General features: G+C 32.7%; 1 long non-coding RNA gene and 1 other non-coding gene across 2 annotated transcripts; one reads left to right on the forward strand and one right to left on the reverse strand.

Annotated features, from left to right (window-relative positions):
• The first annotated feature begins 2,398 nt into the window (after window positions 1-2,398).
• LOC105345961 (uncharacterized) lies at window positions 2,399-5,802 on the forward strand. Its single transcript, XR_010707612.1, has 3 exons — window positions 2,399-2,532; window positions 5,250-5,387; window positions 5,556-5,802. It is a non-coding gene; the product is annotated as an uncharacterized protein (transcript).
• A 56-nt stretch (window positions 5,803-5,858) lies between these two features.
• LOC117691338 (uncharacterized) lies at window positions 5,859-19,127 on the reverse strand. The gene is made up of 3 exons (XR_010707613.1): window positions 18,891-19,127; window positions 18,245-18,436; window positions 5,859-7,028 (listed from the first exon to the last, which is right to left on the reverse strand). It is a non-coding gene; the product is annotated as an uncharacterized lncRNA (long non-coding RNA).
• Between the last annotated feature and the right edge of the window lie 821 nt (window positions 19,128-19,948).

Below are 19,948 nucleotides of genomic sequence, written 5' to 3' on the forward strand. Positions count from 1 at the left end.
CGTATGTTTTTATTAATTACATGTATAAATTAAAAAGGAGAGTGTCAAAAATTCTCATTTTCATAAAAAAAAGTTTTCATAATTTAAAAAAAACAACAACAAATTTTTACTTTGGACGAATTGAATTAACACAACACAACTTCATTTTTTCACGACGTTAGGTGACGTTAAACAACTGTAAGGCAAATCTAAAAAATATCGCAGAGTAATCACCTTTCTGTTCAACACACTTTTCATGTCATTTAACCCATTTATGAAATACACCTTTAGTTAATACTATTATTTGTCAAGGTTTTCTATAATGTCTTTTGTGGCATATCGTACATCATTAAAGTTCATAAAGCTTTGCTCACGCAGTTTCGACTATAGATAAGAAAATAAAGCGAGATCCATTAGTCCAAAATCCAGTCTGACTAGGGTGGAGGTGATCAAATTATCAGTTCATCCATCTTTAAACCTCGGGCTCTGATTGTAAAACTTTCCTCTATAAACACAGACACATGTGGGCCATCCAAAGTTGCATCAAAGAAACATTCGGTCTCCATCGGAGTTGTTCCTGTTTGCACATTTAAGTTATAGGACGGCCCGATGCTCCAAGGTGTACATTGAGATTAACACTTTAGACCAAATTTTTAAGCGTTGGTCGTCCATTATCGGCGATAAAAACGTAAAAAAGAAACCAACCCTCAATTCAATTGAAACTTTTACAAACTTACCGTCATTAGTATTCGTGACCTTATATGAACTATCGTGCATTGTTATGCACGTGAATGGTACATATTTTAATGATAATAATGAAGCTGTACATTTTTGTGGTACATAAAACAAAGCCAAATCTTTATATATATTTTATAAATATTTCAAGTTTAAATCTAATAAGTTTTGCTTGTACCGAGCAGATAATGTGCTTGTCCCTAGCAAATAATCTGCTTGTCCGCGAACTTTTCTAACAACCCTCGCATGTATTTTTTCTATAGAAACATGTTAGGAAACTAGTTAGTATAATGTAACAAGAAAAGTGTGAATATATATAATTGACAAGGTTTTTTTATTTTATGGTCACATCTAATAGCTTAAATAAATTTAGAGATATCAACGGATTTTTCATCTTCAGAACTTACATTAACTTACATAAACTTTTTTATCACCATACTATTAAAAAATCGCCATTGCATGGTAAGATAAGCAAAATAATATTGCATTATACTACATAATAGGTTAATATGCATATATGTAGGGATTTTTATTACAACAAAAAGGACATATCTTTGAAATAAGTTATCAATATCGTACTAAATTATTGCTTATTATTACAAACAATAATGTTTTCAATTCTAATCACATGCTCACAAAAAAAGAGAGCATTGCATTTTATACTTAACTTAAAGAATATGTTGATCGTTTTCCCAACTAAGACATGTATATGCTCTCATGTACAACGTGTAGAATCTGATTATCCCATATAACACTGGTATGCGGTGCCAGGAACCTTATTTAACGATTGTTTTGTACTGTAGGCTTTATTTGTACTATATACACTAAAACAATACTCACTCAATACATGTATTAGGTGTTCACTAAATATCGTTCTATCATTAGATTTCAAATGTTTGCATTAGTTCAATTATGTTCATTTATTTATATTCTAGAATGCCTCCCAGGGTACTATGGTTACAATTGTTTAAGCCAATGTAGTGAACATTGCTCGATTTCCTCTAACTGTGACCGTGTAACAGGGAGATGTAATGGCGGATGTATGTCAGGATGGGCGGGAGACACGTGTAATGGTAAGTTATTACCTGTGCATACAAAATGCAAAAGAATTACCAGACAAAGTAAAAAAATGAATAATGCTTGGAAATTGTTTTTCAACAATTCTGATATGTCTAAGAGATAACGTTACAAGAACTTTGTTTGAAAGGTAATTTTTTTTTCAATTTATAATTTTTAACCATACACCTACACACTATGAAGAGTTTTCGGATGTATTTAAACATTTTATAATAAAAACGAATTAACCATGTAATGTGATTATCGGTTTGAGAAATGTTGAGTGATCGGACAAAATGCAGTCATATATTTACAAAATACTGTTTAACTGTGCAAATATTTATGAACAGGTTGTTCACCGATCTTTAAGTTTATGCGTACATACATTAACTTAAAAAAAACATATCTTAATTTTGATGAATTTGAAATATGATACTTGAAGGATGATCTAATCACTAGTGTATATATATTGCACATATTTGCACATTATAATCATTATACACGATTTGAAAATGTATAGCGGATAATATTTTTTTCTGATAATATATGTTTGTATAGAGTTCAAAAACAAAATCATTTGTTGAATAATATCTAATGTTTTCTTCAATTTATCATGCATTCTAGAGTGTCAACTTGGATACTATGGTATCAACTGTATCCGATGTAGCACAAACTGTAATGTGTCTGGAAGTTGTGATCGGTTAAGCGGGCAGTGTCATGGAGGCTGTCAACGTGGATGGAGTGGATACTTTTGTAATCAACGTAAGTCTGTTTTATACCACTAATATACGAGGATTGTTAGAAATGTTCGCGGACAGAGTAATTCACGGAAATATTACTGTGTACTTTCCAGGATGACCTATGATTTATTGATTAATGTATAAATTAAAAATGAGAATTCAAAAATTCTCATTTTCATAACAAAATAACAAATAACAAGTTTTCAAAATTTAAAAAAAACAACAACAATATTTTACTTTGGACGAATTGAATAAACACAGCAAAACTTTATTTTTTTTACGATGTCAGGTGACGTTAAACAACTGTAAGGCAAATCTATATATTTTTGCAGAGTAATCACCTTTCTGTTCAACTCACTTTTCATGTCATTTAACCCATTTATGAAATACACCTTAATACTATTATTTGTCAAGGTTTTCTATAATGTCTTTTGTGGCATATCGTACATCATTAAGGTTCATAAAGCTTTGTTTACGCAGTTACGACTATAGATAAGAAAATAAAGCGAAATCCATAAGTGCAAAATCCGGTCTGTCTAGGGTGGAGGTGATCAAATTATCAGTTCATCCATCTTTAAACCTCGGGCTCTGATTGTAAACCTTTCTTTTATAAACAAAGACACATGCAGGGCCATCCCAAGTTGCATCAAAGAAACGTTCGGTCTCCATCGGAGTTGTTCCTGTTTGCACATATAAGTTAAAGGACGGCCCAATGCTCCAAGGTGTCCATTAATTTGCAAAATTAAGTGAGATTAACACTTAAGACCAAATTTTTCAGCGTTGGTCGTCCATATTCGGCGATAAAATGTAAAAAAAAAAACCCCCAAAACCCTCAATTCAATTGAAACTTTTACAAACTTACCGACATTAGTATTCGTGACCATTGTTATGCACATGAATAGAACATTTTTTATTGATAATAATGAGGTTAGTCTTCTTTTTTTAACACTAATATTCGAGGATTGTTAAGGTTGTTAAAAAAGCTCGCGGACAGAGTAATTTACGGAAAAAAAATCACTGTGTACTTTCTAGGAGGACGTATGTTTTATTAAGGTGGTATGGGGCATTTGTCGATATTTATGTAAATTAAAGTGCATTATAATGAAAATACTTTCACCGGTTTACATTTTTCAAATTTTACATTATTTAAACAAAAATAGTTTTGAAAATATTTGGAGAGGTACAAATTGTAAAAACCTGAATGGGATTTGCACTCATGACTGACAGATTTGTAGTAAACATTATAACCCACTGTGTTAATCTTCGAATTATAAGCAAGATACAGAACCTTGCTCACAATTGTTTGTCCACAGATCTGAGGCCATTATTTTTACATTTTAAATGCTGCAATATAGGAAATACCAAGCTAAAAACTTAAGCTGAACGTTATAAACTCATGCGAACAGAGTTTAGTTCAAACCTAGCAAAATTGTGAGTTCTGTATCTTGATTTAAATACTACGATTGACGCTGAAATTTTGGTTGATCATAAGAAATGTCTCGCTAAACGTTATATACTTGTCAAAAAAAGAAAAAAGAAAATAAAGGATGATATGCGGTAACTTCTTTCTGGGGCCCCTTTTTAATACCATGAATTATATGAATTTTACACCAATTTTGGTAGTTTTTCAGACACGAGCAAATAATAAAGGCCCGTTTAAAAAAGATTCCATACTTCTGACACATTTTGTTAGGGGGAAAAAGGCATTTTTGCTGTTCCTAAGAAAATATTACAGCTGAAAATCATCCGTTTGTAGCTATTTGTTGTTTTTGAATAAAGAAAAAAATAAAGGGTCGGCCTTTGTAAAATAAAGTGATATGCTTTTCAATACATTGATTATGATAACTCTTTAACATGTCACATGACAACAATTTTCATTCAAGTGTATTCACCAATCAAGTGAGTAAGGTTAAAAAAGTCGCAAAAGTTTACGCCAGGTAAACAACAGTCGTTTATAATGGGGAAGGCCAATTCATGCTTGAATGTATTTAACTTGAGGAATTGAGCGCATTGAGGTACAATTTTATTTTTCACATTTAAAGGTTTTTTTTTTTTTAATAAAATACAATAACTATTATTATACATTTTTTTTAAAAAAATACAATAACTAGTAAGTAGTTGGAAAAAAATGCTGGAAGTAAACAGTGTACCCCTACCAAATGTTTAATTTTATATATTACATAGGATTTTCTTATTTTCATTAAAATGGTATCTAATAAAGATACAATGTCTCACTCTTGAAGTGTATGCAAAAATAAATGTAAAATGCGAATACTTTACAATATTTATTCTTTGTTATTCAACCAAGAGGCCATATAGCACAATATCATGTAAGCGCCCATTTAAAGTCATTGTTGCTCAGGTAAGCGATTTGGTCCATCGGGCCTCTTGTTCAAATAATTTACGGAGAGACTGCTTGTAAAAAAAAATGGTGCATAGTGTAAACCAAAGTCAGATGTGAATGGCATAGCAGATCTTTTCAAAGTTTATGTATAAATCTCAATTTCTTCTCTGCTAAATTTTGATCAGTTACCTGTGTAAAATTCTTGTCTAATTTAAGTTTACTCTAAGTTTAATTACGATCTTCAAATAAGGTTTCAATTAAGATCATTCAATCGTAATATATCACAAATAAATGTTATTTATTATGTAACTTTCCTATGTAGATACTTCGACGTTCTTGAGAAAAACACGTGTTTCACTTAAATATTCATATTTATTTTACAAATGCTTTTCAAGTGTGCGATAACGGATACTTTGGAGCTGAATGCAATAGAAAATGTGGTCATTGTTTACAAGCCGATCACTGCCATCACATCAACGGAAGTTGCTTGAACGGATGTTTACACGGATACAAAGGCGAATATTGTAACGAAAGTTTGTAATTTTTTTTCATAGCTCTGCTGATTATAAATACCATATTTATTAGACAATCTGTAACCCGAAATTAGTTGACTAAATTTTAATTTTCAACTCTTATAAGCATTATATGATATATAAATCCCGAAAATAAAAGTCATAACCCTTATGTCATGATTTTCGCAGCATGTCCGCCTGGATTCTTTGGATTAGACTGCATCAACCGGTGTGACAGCTACTGTTCTGGAAACGAGTCGTGTGATCCAGTTATGGGAATATGCATTAAAGGCTGTAAACCAGGATGGAGTGGCTTGATGTGTGGTTTAGGTATATTGACAAAATAATGATTATTAATTTTGATCGTTTAATGCAATAATGAACGCAGTTGTCAGTAAATATGTGCTCTTTGATTCAGACAGGTTAAATCGACAGTCGAATGCTGACAACATGCATATAACTGTTTCTATTAAGAAAGAGGATTTTCTATTCGTGTCCTCTTTTTTTCAGTGCAAAATGAAAAATGAACGCAATGCAATAACAGAAATGAACATGAATTTTATTCATTTTTGTTGTTGAACACAACATAAATTCGTGAACCCGCCATCTTTTTCACACAAAAGCACATTTTACAGTACCTCTAACCTTCATATTCCACAATAAAAGTCAAAACATTGGTGACTCCACCAACCTATTTCATCGAATATCTCACTTACAAATAAACTTGGTGGGTCCACCAATGATAAAATATTGGCGATTCTATTTTTTTAAACAGCATCAAATATCTCATTCACACAGGGCCCTGGTGGTTCCACCAAAATTTAATTGTGAATTTTTCCGCATATAGTTTTGTATTTCATTCAAAAATTTGGTGAACCCACCAACAGAGCAATGATAGCAACACATGTCATCAAACATTTCCGTTTTAATGAAACCTTAATTGGTGATTCCACCTAAATACAAATATGCAATAATCATTTTGTCTTATACTTTACTGATTAAATTTGGTGAACTCAGACTTTCATTATCCAAATATTTGGTGGATCCACCAAAATGAAATTATACAAACAAATATAGAGTACAAAGTTGGTGCATTCACCAAAAGTTTCTAAACATTCATCGATGGCGCTAAATAAACAGAAACACCACAATACATGTCAGTTTATATACAAAACAAGAAAGTTGGTGAAGCCACCAAAAAGATTGACAAAATTCAAAATACCCCAAATTGGTGGATCCACCAGATATCAAGTTATACGAATTATCAAAAAAAAAACAGATTACAAAGTTGGTGGGTTCACCAAAGAAACCCCCGGCCGGTAACAATTAGTTTATTGCTGCTATTGAATATATAATTGGTGGGCCCACCAATATGAATGCTATGTTCAGTTTACATAAAAGTCATCCATCCTTATGTAGAACGTTTTCACTATCTAATCGTTGTTAGTAATCTTGTAGTGAAGTGGACGAATAAATTTTCTAAATTCACACATACTATTTTGCATCAGGGTGTTAATGTCATAATCAAATTAATAATCATGTTGACGTTAAGAAGTAGCTCAATGGGATCATCGGACGTTTCGGCATCATTTACTCCTCGGTTTTTTAGCCTCGTTGCTGAATCATGCATTGACATCCTCATGTGCATAAGAAAATGTGCACCTGAAAATATATAATTTTTTTCAATCTTTTTAATTAGATCTTCGATAAAGGCAACAAATCTATGTTTCCTATATCAAAAGTGATGATGGATTACTATCCTTACAAATGAATAAGAAGAAAATAATGAAGTAACTGCTTACACCTTCTGTATTTTAAGTCGTGTTAGAAAATATCCTTAAGCTATAATTTCATTTTTGCTTGACCAATACATGTAATTATTGTAAAAAAAAAAAAAACCTACTATCATTTTTGCAATAGTATAAATGAAAGTGAGGTAGTGGTCACGCTTTGGCGGATTCATGTCAGTGGGAGTTACCATAAAAATATATACTTGAAATGAAATAATATTGAATCATTTAGCGAGAACTTTTTACGTGGATTAACTAACAAAAAATCATAGAAGATAGTGTAGGGCGAGTTCATCAAGTTTCGGGCATATACATTGGATCGGACAACTTAGGTTCAAAATCTATCCCCATGGGACCGTTTCACAAAGCATGATTTTAAGTAAGTTACATGTATATTTTGTGAAAAAAACTTTTTCTGAAGTCTTTTACTTATCCGTTTCACTAGTCTTGTCTTAAGAAATTCCTAAGTTATATCTTCACTTTAAGACAGGTAAATCGATGTCTTATCAACTGTTTTTGTTCTACTGAAATGAATTATACGCAAATTAAAGCACATTAAAGTGGAACAAAAGTAACAAATTACACGCATCATTAAAACCTTTTTCATTTTACTAGTTCTTCTAAACTAAAACTTTAGAAGTAAAAATATACATAATATATATCGTCAATTAATTTCTCTGGTTTAGATTTTAGATTTTTACATTTTGTAGATTATCTGGTCACACCAGAATTTTTAATTTTGGAGTAAGCATATCTGTATATGTTAACACGGGCTCCTTATAATGGACCAACTATAGACAAAAAATAAATTCGATCGTAAAAATTTCAGCAGTGACCAATTTCAATTGATTTATGCGGTCATATCCATATAATATTTAAAACTAAGAAACATATGTACATGTGGCTTTGATACTTTGAGCAATGCATTAAATTAAAAAGAAATACCGTTTACAAAGAACATACGGGTTCTTACGTAATTTTTATCTGCTCGCTTGTACATGTAAATGGAAATTTGATACAAAATATCAGTACATGTATATGTTTTTAGACATTACACTATTTACACTCAATGTACGCTTTTTTTTCTAGCTGACTAACGGAATGCATTTTTATATTCACTTATAAAGTTTACATTCGTGTCATATTGAAAAGAATTTATACATGATCGGTACTTATTTAGAATTAACAATATGATATGAAAGTGATTTACAATGTATCTTAATTAAGATAAGTCAACTGTGCTACACTAAGAAAGTTTTGTGAAACAACTATGATAAACATCAGTAAATTCCTAAGTTATAAATTAGGCATATCTTAAGTTCTATCTAATGAATCATCTTTAGAAATCTTTGAATCGGGCACCAGGAGTGTTGGGGATTTTTTCTTCTTCTCGAAAACAGTCTTTTATCTGATACATTTAATTTGGGACGGTGATAAAACTCAATAGTGACATTTAACCTAAAGAACAAAATCTAGAAGAGATACGTCTCACTAATCATCCCCTTCCCATTCTGTAATCAATGTCCTAATGCATGTACAGCTGTATTTATGCGATTATGGGTTCATATTTAATACAATAGATATTGCAAAAACGGTAATATTTCCAGCGGCATCATTAAATTGCATATTGAACAGTGGAAAGCCGGAAAAGTTTGTATTTTTTCCCGTCAGATACAACAAAAAAATCTAAGCAACACACATCTACATCAACTGAATACAGTTATATAATTTTTATGATCAATTTCAGTTAAGTTTTTAAGCATTCACCGGATGAAAAATCAAGTTTCAGCAAAACTGAAACTATATGGAAACCTTGCTGAAACTTGAAGTTGAAGTTTCATGTATAGTTTCCGCAATGCGGAAACCATTATATCGATTCAGCAAGTATCCGTTAGGTTTCAGTCAGCAGAAACTGTAGTCTAAGATTCCTGATGGTTTCCGCAATGCGGAAACTAAATTTGAATCGTGTGAATAGTTGTGTAAATTATTATGGAAATATCAATCAGTTTCAGAACATTTCCGCTAGGTTTCAGTATGCTGAAACTTTAAGTTAAGATTCCTGATGGTTTCCGCAATACGGAAACTAAATTTGAATCATGTGAAAAGTTGTGTTAATTATTATGGAAATATCAATCAGTTTCAGAACATTTCCGCTAGGTTTCAGTATGCTGAAACTTTAAATTAAGATTCCAAATGGTTTACGCATTGCGGAAACTATTACTAGAATTGATTTGAGTTTAATAGTGATATAATTTACTTTCAACAGGTTTAAGTTTAATTCTAGCCTAATGATAATGAATCCATACATACTAAAATGTATAGTAAGGTTTCAGCGTGACTGAAACTATATGTATACATGTAACTATCTTCAAATGTGGCAAATAAGGCGATTAAGAACCTTACTAAGTAATTAATTGAATTTGAAAAGAAAAACTGATGTCTGATCTTGTTTAATGCATATTATGAAATCATTAATCTTAGGTACTCGGGCACGTGTATACATGTGTATACATTCTTGGTCCAGGTGACTTCCTCTGTGATTTTCCTGTATATTCTGTGTGGATTGCAGGGTTTTTCTGTCAGGAGTGAACAAAAAACTGTTACATAACATATACACAGTACGAAGCGTGAGTTTATAACTGGAGCCCGGCGGGAATTTTTTTTCAATTCGTGTGTACCTGAGTTAGTAAAACTGATAAGTAAATTATAATTATTTAGTAAAATAAATTAATATACCTATTTTGTAAGACTCCTTCTTAAATCCTTTAGTTATCATTTGAATGAACCTTGAGGTACAGTAACTAATTAAGCAAACAAATTAAGGTGAAGTCGTTTGTAAATTTTTACAAATCATACCAAATATTCGTACAACCTGAAGTTTAGAGCTAATTCATTTCTTTTTTAATACCACGCCAACACATGTACACTGGACATTTTTTAAAAATTCTACAGTTGATAATAACAAGTAAAACCCACTTGGAGTTTGAGTCTAATATAATAATTGTTTAATTATTTACATGCATTCCAGACTTTACTACATGTATGACTGTATCATGATTCACTGGCGTCGGAAGCAAATTGAAAGTGGGGGGGGGGGGGGCTAGACTAATCCTCAGAAATATTGAGAAAAAACCCTAATTCCCAAAATCATGAAAATCCTAATCCGTGGGGGGGGGGGGGGGGGGGGGGGGTATACCTATACCATATACTTCCGAAAATAAATAAATTTCCCTACCCAATTTCCCCCCCCCCCCCCAAAATCATGAAATTCCTTATCCGTGTCGGGGGGGGGGGGGGGGTCTAGTATGCCTATCACTCCAAATTCCCAATCTTTCAAGGTAAATTTAGGAACAATTACATTTCCGGCGAGGGAAAAAGTAGGGGGGGGGGGGGCTATATGCCTATTGGTTAAGTCTAACTTTGCACTAAGCCCGCCCCCCCCCCCCCCCATCCCCCCTAAGCCCCCCCCCCCCCCCCCCCCGGTTCGACGCCTATGTGATTCGTGCATTTCTATACTTTGTATTTACTTTCTGTACTGTAAAACACAGATATTGATACATGTTTATGAAACAATGCACATGTTTCTGTTATAAGATATAATAAGCATTATTTATAATTTTACTGAAGTTATACGTTATATAACAAAATCAGTTTAAAATCCAGCACTAGCCATGTGGTGCACGTGATTTTAATCCCATTTTAATAATTTGATTATACATTCGTATACATTTGATGTAGAAAGTATACCAAATAATTAAAATTATATTTTGTTTATGTATCAGTCCGACGTGTACGCCTTACTTCCCGGCTTGTTTAACGCGTTTGTATTTTAATTTCATAAGTATTCTTAACGTACTGTTCATCGCATGACCAATCAGTGCACATTTGTAACTGTAAAATAATTGCCATCAATTCATCGTAGTTGTAAATTCACCGTACGGGGTGCATCGTAGTTGTAAATTCACCGTACGGGGTGAACGCTGTTAACCGGACCCCGTTAATTGATCGGCATCTAATTATATTTGTGATTTCTGTGTGTTCATGCAGAACCTGCTCTGTGATGAACATAATATTTCCACACCTCTATATTTTGAATAAGAATATGACCGTGCTTAGAATCGCGGTGAAAATTGGACAAGTCAAGACTCACTTGTCAGTAAACTATATATGGCTCTATCATATCTAGTTTGGCAAAATCATCAGTACATGTAAATAAAATATAGTTAAAGACAAAATCTGATACATATGTCTCATTAAAACTTGTTTAATTTCATTAGACATTTGTAAACAAACGGTCGGCCATTTTTTTTTTGTTAATCACGTGTTACAAATACAATTGTAACAAACACACGCCAATACTTTGTCGTATTTAACCAGGAAATACTGACTCCGACAGTTCTTATTTTAAAATAAATATACATGTAAAAAGTATACTATTCGGTAAAAAATGATAATTTTGATTAAACATTATTCATTTTAACCTATCCCAAGATGCACTTTTCCAAGATTTAGCGGGTTCTGATTGGTCAGTATTGGCGCACTTTATGATTCCGAGCGAAGGTTAAAAGGGACAAGAAGGTGCTGTTGTTAAATGGAGAATTGAGAAGCATTAATAGCCTCTACAACAAGGAGATAATGCAGGAACGACGAACTCATGTCAAGGTAACTTAATTCACAATATAGATACTCCCAATAACATTTTCAAGGCTCTAATTTATCTCTCATTTGTAAACGAGATCTCGCGCCATCAAACCAAGATGGCGTCATTTTTTTCAAACTTGGTTCGGCGTTTTAATTTTTATTACCGTATCTCTTTTAAATTTACGTTTTTGACCAAGTTAACCATTAACCACCTTTATATGCATGATAATCAGATTATCCAGGGTATACACATATATATTATATAAACGTCCCTAATAGCGAGCGCAGCTCGCCGGCGCGCAGCGCCGGCGCGAGCGAAGCGCGCTCTAAGAACCAGAGTGCGCGGGAAAAAGAACGAGCTAAAACTACAGTTCATCAAACAAAATTTTTGTCTACGTCCCATAATGCTCTCTAATGTTTTCACCCGTGGTGCTATGCCAAAAATGGCCGACTTTTAACTCGTAATTTACGGTGTCTTAAAGTTTGAAGACACGTTTTGAGTACCGCATATGCTTTGGCGAGACTCAAAAGATTTGTTACATGCTTCCATACCTTCGTATTGAGTCGAGAAACGTAACAAAGACGAACAAAGTCATGGATGACGTCACAGTGCTCTCGCGCTATATTTCCCGCGATAAATTTAGAGGTGGATCAAACATCTGTAATGAGTGTACTATAAAATAGCTATTTCAGGATAGACTGCGATACCTGCCTCATTGATATATGATTTGTTTTTAAAAAAACTTTAGAGATATAAAAAATATATACTAGGAAGAGCCCTACTTTACTGTCATATCGATCCATTTTAAAGCTAAGTGTGCATGCATGTACAGTAGGGAGGTAAGTATATGAGTATATGAGTAGGAAGGAAATAAACAATGGGACATTTGAACTAAATAAAAAGGATAACATGAAAAAATAAACAGTTAAAAATTTTAGGTAGATATTGCTTATAGTCAAACCATTAATTGAAAGTGGGAATTAAATTACACAGCCTACAAACAGGGACCGGGCTCTCTCTCTCTCTCTCTCTCTCTCTCTCTCTCTCTCTCTCTCTCTCTCTCTCTCTCTCTCCTCTCTCTCTCTCTCTCTCTCTCTCTCTCTCTCTCTCTCGGGGTAGGGGGTTGCGCTGTGTGTATCATTACCATTAAAATCAGTACCTTGGGCACACTATTGTACAGCAATACTCTCTCATTCTTTGACATTCTTTGATACCTAAATAACACTAGGTGACAAGATGCAAGGTATGTGTAATTCTTGCTGCGCTCGCCAGAACGGTAGCACCGGATAAACATATTATATGAATGCTTGGTTGGTAAACAAGACGAACAATGAATCTTTCGCACATTATACAATTTACAAACTCTAAATGTAACGAAAAAAATTTATTATAAATCCGGAAAATGAAATCTTTCACGTTTTTCTTTTTCAGCATTGACAGCATACAAAGTCAATGTTTCCGGTGATTAGTTGCATCCTCTGTTCGGTGACTCGGGTGAATGTTTTGACCATCTGGACGATGTGAACGCAGGTATTGCTGTGAAATTGATTATGTTCACCATTAACTTATACATGTGTTGGGGTGTTTATAATTTATTGTAGTAATTTTGGGGAAATCCAGGTCTAAGTTCTTGAAAAGGAGGTTGATGGAGGGGGGGGGGGGGGGGGGGGGGGGGGTGAAACACACTTATTGTTGATAAGTTTTTCCATTGGTCAACCAAACAATAATTGAATCAAAATGAAAATAACATAGCTTCAAACATAAAATGAAACATTTTAGACCAGATACTACTGTAGTCAGTATATGACATAGTTTAAACAGCAACTGGCAATTGCATAGTAGCTTCTGTATTCAGAATTTTATTCAGAATTTATTACATTTAGGCTAAATGACTTATGTTTATTGTGTTAAAATCTAAATGAAACTTTATTATTCATGGTTTAAGATAAATAGACAGACATAAAGTACAGCCCAGTGAAAGGAACAAGTTCATCGCAAGAAGAAGAATTTAATGCTACCACTGTCCAGAACTACTAGTCTGCTGTAGCCATGATGTGATCATATGAGTGCTTCACCGGTCTGGGACAATGCTCGAAAGTCCCCCAAAAAGGCCTATTTTCATAACCTACGACTCGGGTTACATCAACAACAGCCAAGGACACTCCTTATTGATTCGAATGGACACATCTCTACGACCCAACTAAACCTCTGCAGAACAAGACTTTTTAACTGTAAAGTATTCTCATTTCAAAAAACCTATAAACTATAAAAGTACTTTTTTTATATGATCAAATACCAGTATATTACAATGTCTGTCTGTAAGCTAGAATCTTAGACAAATCACATGGATTTGACTTATTAAATGATTGATTAGACCTTGCAGATATTAACTTTCATTTTCTGAAATAATTTGTAATATTGCAATATGCATAAAATATTAGACTCCATGTAACATATATCCTTACACCTCCAAGTTGATAAGTGTTGACTTTTTTCCATTTCTTTGTTTAACATTTAGTGATAACTTAGTTTTTATTTGCAGCAATATATGAAAAATTAAGAAACAAATCTTAAATGTAAAAACACTGCATTAGGAGATGAATGCATGGTCATAGAAATGATAAAATACACCCAAACAATATTCAATTATGTCGTACATGAGAATATATAAAGACAACATATACCCCATGTATTACAATTTTACTTGGATGGAAAGTTGTTTCCATATGGGTTTTATTTTAATCTGTGTTATGTAACTAATATATAATTGGAATTAGCTTTTATATCATAAGTAAAATGCTGGTATTGATGAGAATTGTAAGGTGAATGATCTGTGTGATTCTTCGTATTTTATACATTCATGCTGCAAAAAGCAAGTACATGTACATGTAGTAATACTTGTCATATATAAACAATGTATATTTTACTTCATGTCTTGGATTTAAAAATATTAATGTAGATAAAGTAGGAATGTAGGAAGGTAAACCGTGTGAAAGAAGAATATTCATCAGGAATGAAGTGTGTTGCAATCAGCATAATTAATTAAATGTGTACATCATATTTGTGCACATGATATTGACAGACTGCTCCATTGTTAGCTTTTTATTGGCCAACAGCCTTCATATCTCCCTCTGGGTCATCTATTAAATACTGACAGGCTTATGATATTAAAATCTGATCAGTTGGTACATCATGGGTGGAAATGAAAAGTTCACTTTGGACTTAATGGATTATCAAAAAAAATGATATCAAATCCTGTTCTATTGTAAAACATTAGATTATATTACTAACAAAGAAAAGGTTTATCCCAACTTGTAAGTGGGTCACTTTGACCTCATTTGGGATTTATTGGACATATTCAAATCAAATCTGGGTCATACCTCTATAGTCAACTACTATCTTGTAGTGTATTTTTTTTTTAAGATGGATACTTAGACTTTTCAAAAATATTTCATGGTGTACATATTTATTGTAGTCAAAACCAATTGAGACAAGTGTATCATGTTCATGTAACAGTGAAGTTTTCTTTGTTTATTCATGTACGTGCAGTTATTTTTAACTTGCATTCATATTTTTAAAAAGTAAGATCTTTGTTGCATTTTTAAAGGGAGATTTGATAGGCATTTAATCGAGATGAAAAAAAATACAAATGTAAAGTTTCTATGGGAGATTTTTTTCTGGTGCAATTTTATCATTTTTTAAATAAAAGTCCCTAATAAGGGAATTGCCATATGGATGTTTTTCCATTATTGTATCTTGGCTGTATTTTATTTATTATTGGAAACAATTTCAGATTTTTGAACAAAATAAATTTGGAACTGTTTGAAATTGTTTTGTTTTTACATAAAGTAGAAACCTTGCTCAGCTTTTGTGAAAGCAAAAATATAAAAAGTTTCAGTAAGTTTCAGTTGCGGAAACCCTTTGTAAACAATATGTTTCCCAATTGTATATGGAGGTTGAAACTATGCAAAAACTTCAAGTTTCAGTAAGTTTCCGTCGCGGAAACCATTTGTAAACAATATGTATCCCAAACGTATATGGAGATTGAAACTATGCAGAAACTTCAAGTTTCAGTAAGTTTCCGTTGCGGAAACCATTTGGATTCATGGACAGCCTAAGTTTCAGCACTGCGGAAACTTAATGAAACTTGAAGTTTCCGTGCTGAAACCTGTCGGAAACTTTAAGTAACCTTAAGTTTCCGCAGAGTTTCCAAAGGGTTTCCGCAGCGCTGAAACCAGGTATTTCATCCAGTGATTGTCAACTCCTCAGACTATCACACCAGTTGCTACTTCATTTCATTTTTAAACCATAAGTCAAGGAAAAGAAATAAGGAAAAATTCGGACACAGTATAACGTACAAAAAAATCTTGATGAACAGACAAAGCCCCTTAATGTTTATCATCTAGTATATCAAATACGTATCATTTGTTAAACATGGATTTTATTTTACTATATACTTCCATCCCATAATTTACAGGTTAACTGCCTGTGAATTCATTTTACTATTTATAAAAGAAGTTGTTGTTAATTGAATAATTAAGATATTTTGGGTAAATCAATAACATCTTAATTTCAATTCAACTGCGGTCAATTTGGATACAGATGACTTAAATAATCAGAATACATAGAGACTGTCAAGAATATTGTTTTCCTTAACTAACGCAAATCAGCATAAACCTAATTAATATAGTACAAGCAGATTCTTTATCAGTTGTTATCAATTTTTTGATGAAAATCAAATCTTGAATAGGACACAATTTTATAATGTAAAAACTTTTACAAACAGCTGATGCATTAATTAAAATTTAGCGCTTAACTTTATACATCAAAATGTCGCAAAGTTTGATTCATAAAAAGCAATCTGAAATGAAATTTCATTGTTTTGTGTACACTTGATATTTATTTTCTGTTATAAAAAAACTAAGCTGGGGAAACAACGTTTTTATTTACATGAGGCCACACGACCTAAACGATTATAAGAGTAACTTTAGCCATGATGTTAAATTGGAGATTATTTCGAAGCTATATTCATCCCTTATATCCCAACCTTTTTCGTATGTCACAAAATTTGCAAAAAAATATGAAAATTTTTGTAACTTCTTGTATTATCGTCAGCCATTTTCTGCGATTAAAAAAAAATAGGTAGTAGCATTCAAATTTGAATATAATTGTTGCAAAAAAGCGATTATTTGATTATCGCAAAAATGACCAGATATACATTATTGTCGTGATTATCCCCCAGCACAAATTTCAACAATTAACAATCGTATGAAGTTCAAGTTGGTCATCTGCATAAATAATATTATTTCTTTCTAGTCCAGCTAATCTTAATTATTTTAATTTAAGTTTGTGACTTAAGTTAATTTTAAGAAGTGATCTAAATCAATGTTCAACATCAACATCAACTTGAATTTAGATGAAATAATGAGATAATGCGCATGCAGTGTGTATCTCGGCTGAGCTGGGCAAGGCACGTAAATAACATGAATAAGGAAAAGATAAAAGTCCGATATTTGTTTGGATGACAAAAATTAATTTCTCATTTCGACAGATTATTATTAATTTAGTTAATAGACAAGTAGTTATTTTAGGTTTTTTTTACTTACTTACTATAAGGACATTGGATACTACAAGTTCTAAAATATTTTTTATTGCAACTTTCTTATAACTGAACATATGTTTTTTTCATTTATTTGATTTTCAACAGGGATTTGCCTTGTATATTTGATATTTTTACAGACAAAAAAATGAATATCGCTGCACACCAACTTGATCTGTATGATGCATACAAAATCAGTACTCTGTTTTGCATCAGAGCTCTGGGAGATTGTACATTCATGTTGTTCAATTCTAAATCTTATTAATACTTCAAGTGACCTTGAATTACTTAACGTGTGATCATTATCTGTCATACATTATTCTAGAATATGGGATCCTCAGTGACGTTGAGATTTATACATAAATGCAGTTTTTTTTTATATATAAACTTTACATAAATAACATTTTTCTGTATGGCAATATTATTTAAATGATAGAGAACAGTGGTCATACGTATATAGAAAGAGCTATGTTCACTTAATCCATACAACGGTTCTGTCTATATCCCAATTACATGTATATGTTTTTGTTATATAAACAAGACACTTAATTTGTGGGGGAGGGGGGGGGGCATTTTAAAGTTTGATTCGAGATCCATGTTTTATGAATCAAAATATGAAAAACAAATATTGCAAATAATATTTGCAATTCATTTCTTTCATAAATATAGGCAAAGCAATCTACCGTAAAAGACATCAACATCAAAACATGTGTTATCTAGCTCGAAGTTCTGTAGCTTCATGTCCCAATATTGATGATATATTGTTATTTTTTAAAAGAAGACTATAAACAAAATCTTTACTATATAAACGGATATATTTATAAACGTTTAGTGTATGACAACCTACCTTCGGGTAATGCTTTTGAATGGATCCTTTCAGCCACTAGATTCATTAACAGGCGCTTGAATATTAGTATTGTGACATCTGATTCAAACGTAGGATTATGATCACAGTAACTTCCGAGTCCGAGCGTGTAGCCTTTTACGTGGTGTTCGAGAAAATCACGGCACATAACGGAGGAGGCTTTGTAAGAGTCTTCTAAACGGAAAAAAGGAAGATTAGAATAATTTGACAGTGTCTTAACATGGTCAATGCAGACGTATTTGACTAATCGCCGAGAGAAATGCCGAGATTACCACCAATGTTATTGAGATATTTTTCCTTAAAATGCACTACTTGAAATAGAAATTCCAAATTTAACTATAGAGTTATTTGCCAACAGGCATGAAAGGTTTTCGAAGCCTTCCGATGTTCTGACAATCGGATTGTTCTCGGCATGACCCGCTATCCAAAAGAAACGTCAAAAGTAATCTTCACAATCGTCTGTTCCTTGACCCATTTTTTCAGCGTCCACATCGTTATTATAAATGTAGGGAATTCTTAAGATTATGTTTTTATTGGTTCGAAAAAAGCAAAATTCGTGATGTAAAATTTGTACTCAAAGCATTCTATTTTCCCTTTATATTTTAACTTCAACAATTTAAAAACGTACCTTTGACTTGGGATTTTTCTCCTCTTCATCCATGATTTACATGCAGTAATCAAATACGTTGATTGTATCCTCGAAATGCAAAGCTTGTAAACATCTGAAACAATTCTATAGCGCGAACCGACCTGTTTGTGCTAATCCAAAAACGACACAGCATGGCTCCACGGCAACCGTTCTACACTAATTAGGCCGCACCTTAGACCACTCAGTCTAGATTTATTTCCCAATGAACAACAGACGTATCTTCTTCCGATATGTAACATGCTCTACGATCTATCAAAGTCTCTCTCTCTCTCTCTCTCTCTCTCTCTCTCTCTCTCTCTCTCTCTCTCTCTCTCTCTCTCTCTCCTTCTCTCTCTCTCATTTAATTCAAGTGTTTTGATAAACGGAAGAGACGTTACTTTATGTCACACACTTTTATATCAGAGAGAGAGAGAGAGAGAGAGAGAGAGAGAGAGAGAGAGAGAGAGAGACGGACAGGTACATTTACATGTAGGCAAACAAACGGACAAATAGACACTGTTTTACATTGTAATTTGTAAGCATACAGCCATAAGATAAGTCATGACATTTGACTCACGGGTTTGTAAAACTTTGCAAGGCTAACAGGGTTGTTCACATAATATTTCTTATTACTCACAATGTTATACGAGGATTGTCCCAAAACTGCGTAAATAAGTAGCGTTATTCACACAGTAATGAAAATAAAAAATGAAAAGTTAAAATCAGCATAAAGAAATGAATATCGTGACGAAAAGTACTTTTCAAATTAAATAATAAAGAAATCAAAAAGAGGATAAAACTTGTTCATGCTCATTTTTTTTCACCAATAAAAATTGTTTTATTTCGTAGTAAAATGGCGACGTCAGCGTTTGGGGCGACGCAAAAATATCAACTTTTGTAATGATCTTTAAACAGATGTTAAGGCGATATAAAAGTATATAAAATTTACTTAATTGCTTAGAAATGATTTGTGATCAAATAGTCAAGCAACAAAGAAAGTCGTCATACGAGTAAGATGACATCATGTAAATGGAGAAAAATCTCCAGCGATAGACAGA

Source organism: Magallana gigas, chromosome 1 (assembly GCF_963853765.1).
Source record: "Magallana gigas chromosome 1, xbMagGiga1.1, whole genome shotgun sequence".
NCBI classification, from domain to species: Eukaryota; Metazoa; Mollusca; class Bivalvia; order Ostreida; family Ostreidae; genus Magallana; species Magallana gigas.